A 7,083-nucleotide genomic window follows, 5' to 3' on the forward strand; every position below is an offset into this window, starting at 1 on the left:
GAGAAGGAACTTAACAGAAGGAGAAACTGAGACTTAGAGTGTGAGTTAGCTGTGGGGCATGGATTCAAACTCAGATCTGTTCAAGTCTTCCCAAGAGGCAGGAGTGGGGGGAGAGGACCCCACACGGGCGAGCAACAGCTGGTTGTTGCTGCCCAGTTTTCCACATCTGAGGAAGGGTTATCTCCCCTGGGTGGCCCGGGTGGCCACAGAATAGGGTCATGGTCCTGCCCAGCTGTACCAGACCAGAGGTCTTGCAGCAGGTAAAGGGGTGGGTGACTGTGGATGTGTTTCTCGCAGAAGTTCTATGCCCGCAGGAGGCTGTGAGAAGTCCTTCCCTTTGCCTTCTCGCCACCAAAAACCTCCCCTGCAGGTAGGCACTAGGAGACCCCGGGTGCTACCCAGCTGTTCTCCCTGAGGGTTACCCAGCACTGGTGATGCTGGGCTAGAGGGCAGGGCACATTTAAGCTTCACCCAGGCCCTGGGTGTTTTCTGCAGACTCCCTGCCACTCTGGAGTGAGAAAGTTTACAAGACCCCTGCCAGGAGTGGGGGTTGCTGAACCATCTTGTTCAGCATTCCTCACTCATCCTGGGGGACAGCCCAGACACCCCACCACCAGGTAGAAGCCAGCCCACGGTAGAGCTGCAAAAAAGGGTGAGAGATGTCGGAGAGCAGGGTGTAGAGAAGACCCAAGGCTCCTGAACCCTGCTGGGAAGTTGGTGGGGAAGCCCTATTCTTTCTGTTGCTAAGGACACTGGGGAGCCCAAGCCGAAAGTGTGTGCTCTTAGGCCAACGGTATCCCCCTTTCCCTCCCTGCTGCCCTTCCCCCACCCCACCTCTCCCCTGCTTCTAAGCCTATCCTTGGAGAAGGGCCCCCCAGCATCCTGACCCTGCATAGCTTGGGTTTCCTCCTCCCATCAAGCACAAGAGGCAGCCCAGGAAAACTGGGTTTCATGCAGGCTGAGAGTTGCAAGGACCCTGGAGGCAGAAGACTCTGGGCCAGGAAGATAGTGACTTGTCCAAAGTCAAGAGGTTCAGGATCCAGGCCTCCTGCCTCTGAGTTGACACATCCTTCGCAGTCACAGGCCACCTGTCTGGTTGTGGCTCTGGGTCTCCCCCAGGGTATAACAATTGAGGGACTAATTCCCAGGAGACAGGCATTTATTCCCCCCTCCAACCCTCCCTGGTGAGTCTTGATCTTCAAAGACTTTTGGGGTCCCAGGCTTCCCCCCTATAACCAAGAGCCCCCACTTGTTACCCATGGGGGCCCCCCAACCTTGGCCCAAGACCCCTTTTGATTCTCTGAGGAGCACGAAGGGGGGTAGGAGGATGGGCTGGTCCAGCCGTCTCCCAGCGCTGCGCCTTGATGTGACACTCCCCGTCCCTGGTGCCCAAGTCCTTGTCTGGGTGTCCGGCCCCTCCCGCAGCGTTACTGCCTGTGTATAGTATAAATACATATATTTTCTATATATAAGATGTATAATATAAGGCTCCACAAATATATGTGTGTGTGCGTGTGTGCAGTGAATGGTGGTCCCCATCCTGGGCCCCCGCTCTGGACTCCCCCACCACCTGGTTAAGTCTCTCAAGAGTGAATCCAGTGGCCCCATGGCACCCCCCCTTTATGACATCTGTCTATTTGTGGTGAACCAAGTGAAGGTGGTGACTTCTGGTGACAGTAATAAAGTGAAGACTCAAAACCCACTAGTGGACTGCAGCGTGTGACGGTGTGTTTTTGTTGTTAGAGAGTGTGGCTTGGGTTTGCTCACCGGCCATCTCCCCTGACCTGGGACATACATGCTTCGTTCATCTTTGTTTAGTAAAAAGTAAAATCATTACAGTGAAAGCTGGCGTCTGTCCCCCCACCCCCACCTCCCCACATACAGGTGCACACACATCACCATACCGTATCCTGGTCCCTTCCAGACCATTCCTGTACTTCTACGTTTGCATATGATTGCAGGACACTTTTTATTTTATTATTTCATTTTATTGTAAATACATCTTTATTGATTTCAGAGAGAGGAAGGGAGAGAGAGATAGAAACATCAATGCTGAGAGAGTCATTGATCCGCTGCCTCCTGCGCGCCCCTGACTGGGGATGGAGTCGGCAACCCGGGCATGTGCCCTGACCTGGAATTGAACTGCAATCTCCTGGATCCTAGGTCGATGCCCAATCGCTGATCCATGCCTGGCTGGGCAGGTCGCTGATTTTAAAGTTAGTGGCCCCCAGACCCTCTAAAGTGCCAGACACTGCGCTGGGCCCTAGGAGTTCAGCACTGAACGAGGCAGGCAGCCTTGCCCTCGCAGAGACGCTTTTAGCCGGGGAGGCGAACGGTAAACCCACATACAAGTGGACATGCAAGTTGCGTCAATGCTGAGCGCGCGTCCGCAGGTGCGGAGTCGGTGCGGAAGCGGAGTCCCGGCGCGGATGCGGAGTCCCGGCGCGGATGCGGAGTCCCGGTGCGGATGCGGAGTCCCGGCGCGGATGAGGAGTCCCGGCGCGGATGCGGAGTCCCGGCGCGGATGAGGAGTCCCGGCGCGGAAGCGGAGTCCCGGCGCGGATGCGGAGTCCCGGCGCGGATGAGGAGTCCCGGCGCGGATGCGGAGTCCCGGCGCGGATGAGGAGTCCCGGCGCGGAAGCGGAGTCCCGGCGCGGATGCGGAGTCCCGGCGCGGATGAGGAGTCCCGGCGCGGATGCGGAGTCCCGGCGCGGATGAGGAGTCCCGGCGCGGATGCGGAGTCCCGGCGCGGATGAGGAGTCCCGGCGCGGAAGCGGAGTCCCGGCGCGGATGCGGAGTCCCGGCGCGGAAGCGGAGTCCCGGCGCGGATGCGGAGTCCCGGCGCGGATGAGGAGTCCCGGTGCGGATGCGGAGTCTCGGTGCGGATGCAGCCCCTCCCGGCAGGTGCCCCAGCGCCTGAGCTCCAGGGTGAGCAGGGCTCCGCGGCGAGGCTGACGGGCGTCCTGGAGAGAGGTACAAACACCGCCCCCTGGCCGGGAGGAGCTTGGCGGGAGGAGACGCCGAGGGGTGGGCAGAGAGCACTGCGGGAGGCCTGGGGCGTACCACGTGCTGCGGAACCCGCGGAAGGGTGAGCGAGCCTTCACAAGACCCCTCCAGTGGGCCGGTGGCTGTCAAGAGGTTCCTGCCCATTGTTCAGACGGGAAGGAAGGTCGCCATGGCGACGGGGAGAGCAGCCGCCGAGGTGTATTTGAGGAAGTAGCCCGTCAGTACCTGGTGGACTGAGTAGAGGGGGTGAGGCCGGTGTGAGCACTCCCACATAGGAGGGGGGAGCAGGTGAGTCTGGCCTGCGTGGGCCTGTCAGTCATGGTGCCGGACGTGTCCGTGTCCCAGTTCACCTGCAAGCCCCGCTTTCAGCCCTGCGTGGGAAGCGCCAGCAGGCCTCTGATTGGACAGAGGCGAACACCTGATCCACCGGCCTCTCTTTCATAGGCTCACAGGTCCCAGTGTCTTAGTTCCAAGGGCCCCCGTGATTGGGCCAATCGGATTGCTTCCTTCCACGATGGGGCGGAGGGATTGGTCAATTGGGGAGGAAGGCGGAGACTCCAGAGGAGCTGAGGGTTCAGAGGGAAAGTGCTCGTGGCGAGTTCCCGTCTACCCAGGTGCTACCTGCTTTGCTTTAGGGGGGCCTGAGGGCTGCAGCGGCTTACGGCCCAGAGCCCTCCCCCCTTTAGGAGGCCCACCCCCGAGGCTGCTGCCACCTGAGGAAGAACCCCGGACGCGGCGGGGCTGGGATCCCACGCCCAGCCAAGCCCCGCACGCTGCTGGGCCTGAGCCTCGACTGCAACAGCCCCCCCCCCCCATCTTCCAGAAGATGAATGGAATTGTGGTCACTCAATAGCCACGGGGCCCTCCAAGTGCACTTTCTGTCTCCCTCATCACTTCCTCTGCTCTTTACACTTACCAGAGCACTTGTCACATATATCACCTCTAAAACGGACTTCAAAATTTGACATCAACATCGGAAGGACTAGGATCCGCTACCGGTGGGGGTGGGGGTGGGTGGGGGTGGGTTGGGATGGGGGTGGGGGTGGGGGTGGGTTGGGATGGGGGTGGGGGTGGGGGTGGGTTGGGATGGGGGTGGGGGTGGGGGTGGGTTGGGGCAATTCAGAAGAACTGGTCTCAGCCCTGGCCTGTGCGGCTCAGTTGTCCCAGGCACCAAGAGGTCACTGGTTTGACCCCTAGTCAGGGTGCAGGCCAGGGTTTCGGGCTCGATCCCCAGTAGGGGGCAGGCAGAAGGCAGCCAGTCAATTGATGTGATGTTTCTCTCTCTCCCTTCCTCTCTCTCTAAAATCAATTTTAAAAATATTTTTAAAAAGAAAAGAGAATGAGTCTCAGCACAACGAGAGTGTCAGCCTCCAAGAGGACCAGCTGTCCCACTGTGATGTGGGTTTTAAAAAGTTATAACATGATTGTCATTCATTGGACTGGAGAGAAGTCATTAAAAACTGAAAAGGGTTTTAATAGAGTCAGGAAAATTTGGGGAAATATGAAAATCCTTTCAAAGAAATACTGGTTTTCAGAATCAGGGCTCTACATAATTTGCAGGGCCTAGTTCCAAAGGAAAATGCAGCGCCTCATATTAAAAAAGCAGTAAAAAAATAAATAAATAAAATAAAAAATACTGTAGTTAAAGGTGCTAAAATACAAAGCCTTTTCCTTTCAAAATATTTTATTACTTATACAGTGTAATGGGGTAATAGTGATGCATGAGTAATATCATAAACTTAAAATGACTATATTTTGTCCTAATTTTATATAAAATAAATAATTTATTAATATGATATCTGATTGATCATTAGATTTTTCTGCAAATTCATTTATTAGGTGATCAAAATGTATACTTTGCCAACTTCATTTCAGTGGACATACAGGCGACCTCGTTTTGTGGCACTTCCTTTGTTGAGCTTCACAGATGTTGGTTTTTTTTAATAAACTAAAGGCAAGACCCTTACCAGTGAAAAGATTATGACTCGCTTTATTGCAACAGTCACTTTATTACAGTGGCCTGGAACCAAACCCACTCAGAAGCACGCCTGTAACTGAAAGCTACAACAGGCATTCCTGACAAATGCAAGATGACAAATAATTTTTTATAATTTTTTGTCTGGGAAAGGATCTTTCTGCAGATGCAACTGTTATTGGAGTTGTTAAGAATATTTCATAGGCTGTCACATTAGGAGAAATTTCTGATAAATTATTTCAAAATATAAATTTTAGCTGGTGATTCTTGTGGTATAATTTTTCTAAAAAGATTTAACTATCCATACAAATCAATTTCATATGTCTGAATTTAATTTTGTATGTAAATGTATATGGTGACACTTTAACATTTCCTCTAACATTTTCTGTAACTTGTGGAGGTTGTACAAGAAACTGAAAGTGACTTCATGAATTGTATATAAAATTAATAACCTCTTTATACATTTGATTGCTATATCTTTTATTACAAGGAAACTTAATTTTGTTTTTGTTTTTTTAATCCTCATCTGAGGATATTTTTTTCATTGCTTTATAGAGAGAGTGGAAGGGAGAGAGAGGAAAAAAAAAATCAATGTGAGAGAGACACATTGATTGGTATGTGCCTTTGGCAGGAATCGAACCTGGGACCCTTCAGTCCACAGGCTGATGCTCTAACCACTGAGCAAAACCAGATAGGGCAGAAAACTTAATTTAAAAATTGTTTTCCTTATTAATAACAAAACTTCACATAAAGATAAAATTTTTTCTGTAGAATGTGATCTTTAATTTTTATTTCAAAGCCTGTGACTATTTATTTGCTTTGCAATGTTGCAGCAGTTTTCAAAATCAGAGATGCTAGACCCTGAAGAACTCTAACTCTGATATGCTTTATTGCCACGTCCACGTGTATGCTCTGGTTTTGTAATAACTTACTGACAGTTTATTGCGTGACAGTTCCTGCCCCAGACTTAGGCTGTAGAGCTTATTTTGTATAGATGCTACAGGACAGACTCTTCTCTCACCGCGGCCTTGGTGGACTGCAGCCATCTTCTGCTGCTGCCATTCTGGGCACAGATCCTGGCCCCATGGCGTCCCGGACTGCCCAGCCATGTGGGTGCGCGCCGGGTGGCTAGGCCAGCTGCTCAGCACCCATGCTGCCCACTGCCCGCCGCTCCTGCTGGCTGGAGCCTGCTTGCTGCCACCTGGTGTATCGTCTCAGCTCACACACGTGCTTCTTTGCTGAATTGGACTTCAGCTCACAAAACACAAGTTGAAAGACAAAATACTAAGAATTTCAAGACTACAAGGGCAGAGCATTAAGCCCAGAGCTGAGTCCATTCTGAGAGTGGCGTCCTATGCGACTGACCCAGTCATATGCCCATGAGTTCAGCCTTGCCCAGAACACGGACTCCAGTGCCCTGTCCATTTCCCTTTTACCCTAGGGGGTACCTTTTCCTCTGCTTTTAGTCCCCTTGCCAATTGGACAGCTGCACTGGTTGTGGGCCTATAACACTGCGCTATAATGAGAAATATATATTTGGCCTTCACCCAGTCCCAGTTCCTGGCACAGATCTCCCAAGACTTTTGGGATTTCTGAGTGATAGGATTAAGGGGAGCATCTGCTATTTAAAACAAGGCCCTTTCCACTCCACCTGAGTGTACTTGAATGAGGTGACTTTTGGAAAGCCCTTAAGGATGGGGGGTTGGTTGCCAGGGGAACCAACCTTGTGATTAGAGAGTCTGAACTTTTAGCCCTACTCCCTGACCTCTGGAGAGGGGGGAGGGCCTGGCCATTGAGTTCAAGCACCAATGGCCAATGACTTAATCAATTATGCCTATGTCATGAAGCCTCCATAAAAATCCTAACCAAGGGGGCTCACAGAGCTGCTTGGTTGGTGGACACATCAAGGTGCGGGAGGGTGGTGCGCCCAGAGAGGGCAGGGAAGCTCTGCCGCCGCCTCCACATACCTTGCCCTGTGCATTTCTCCCATCTGGCTGTTCCTGAGTCAAATCCTTTTCAAATAAATGGGTAATAGTAAGTAAGGCACTTTCCTGAGTTCTGTGACCCATTTTAGCAAATTATGGAGCCTGGGGAAGGGGCCA

This window comes from Miniopterus natalensis, chromosome 2 (genome assembly GCF_054644295.1).
Source record: "Miniopterus natalensis isolate mMinNat1 chromosome 2, mMinNat1.hap1, whole genome shotgun sequence".
Taxonomy (NCBI): domain Eukaryota; kingdom Metazoa; phylum Chordata; class Mammalia; order Chiroptera; family Miniopteridae; genus Miniopterus; species Miniopterus natalensis.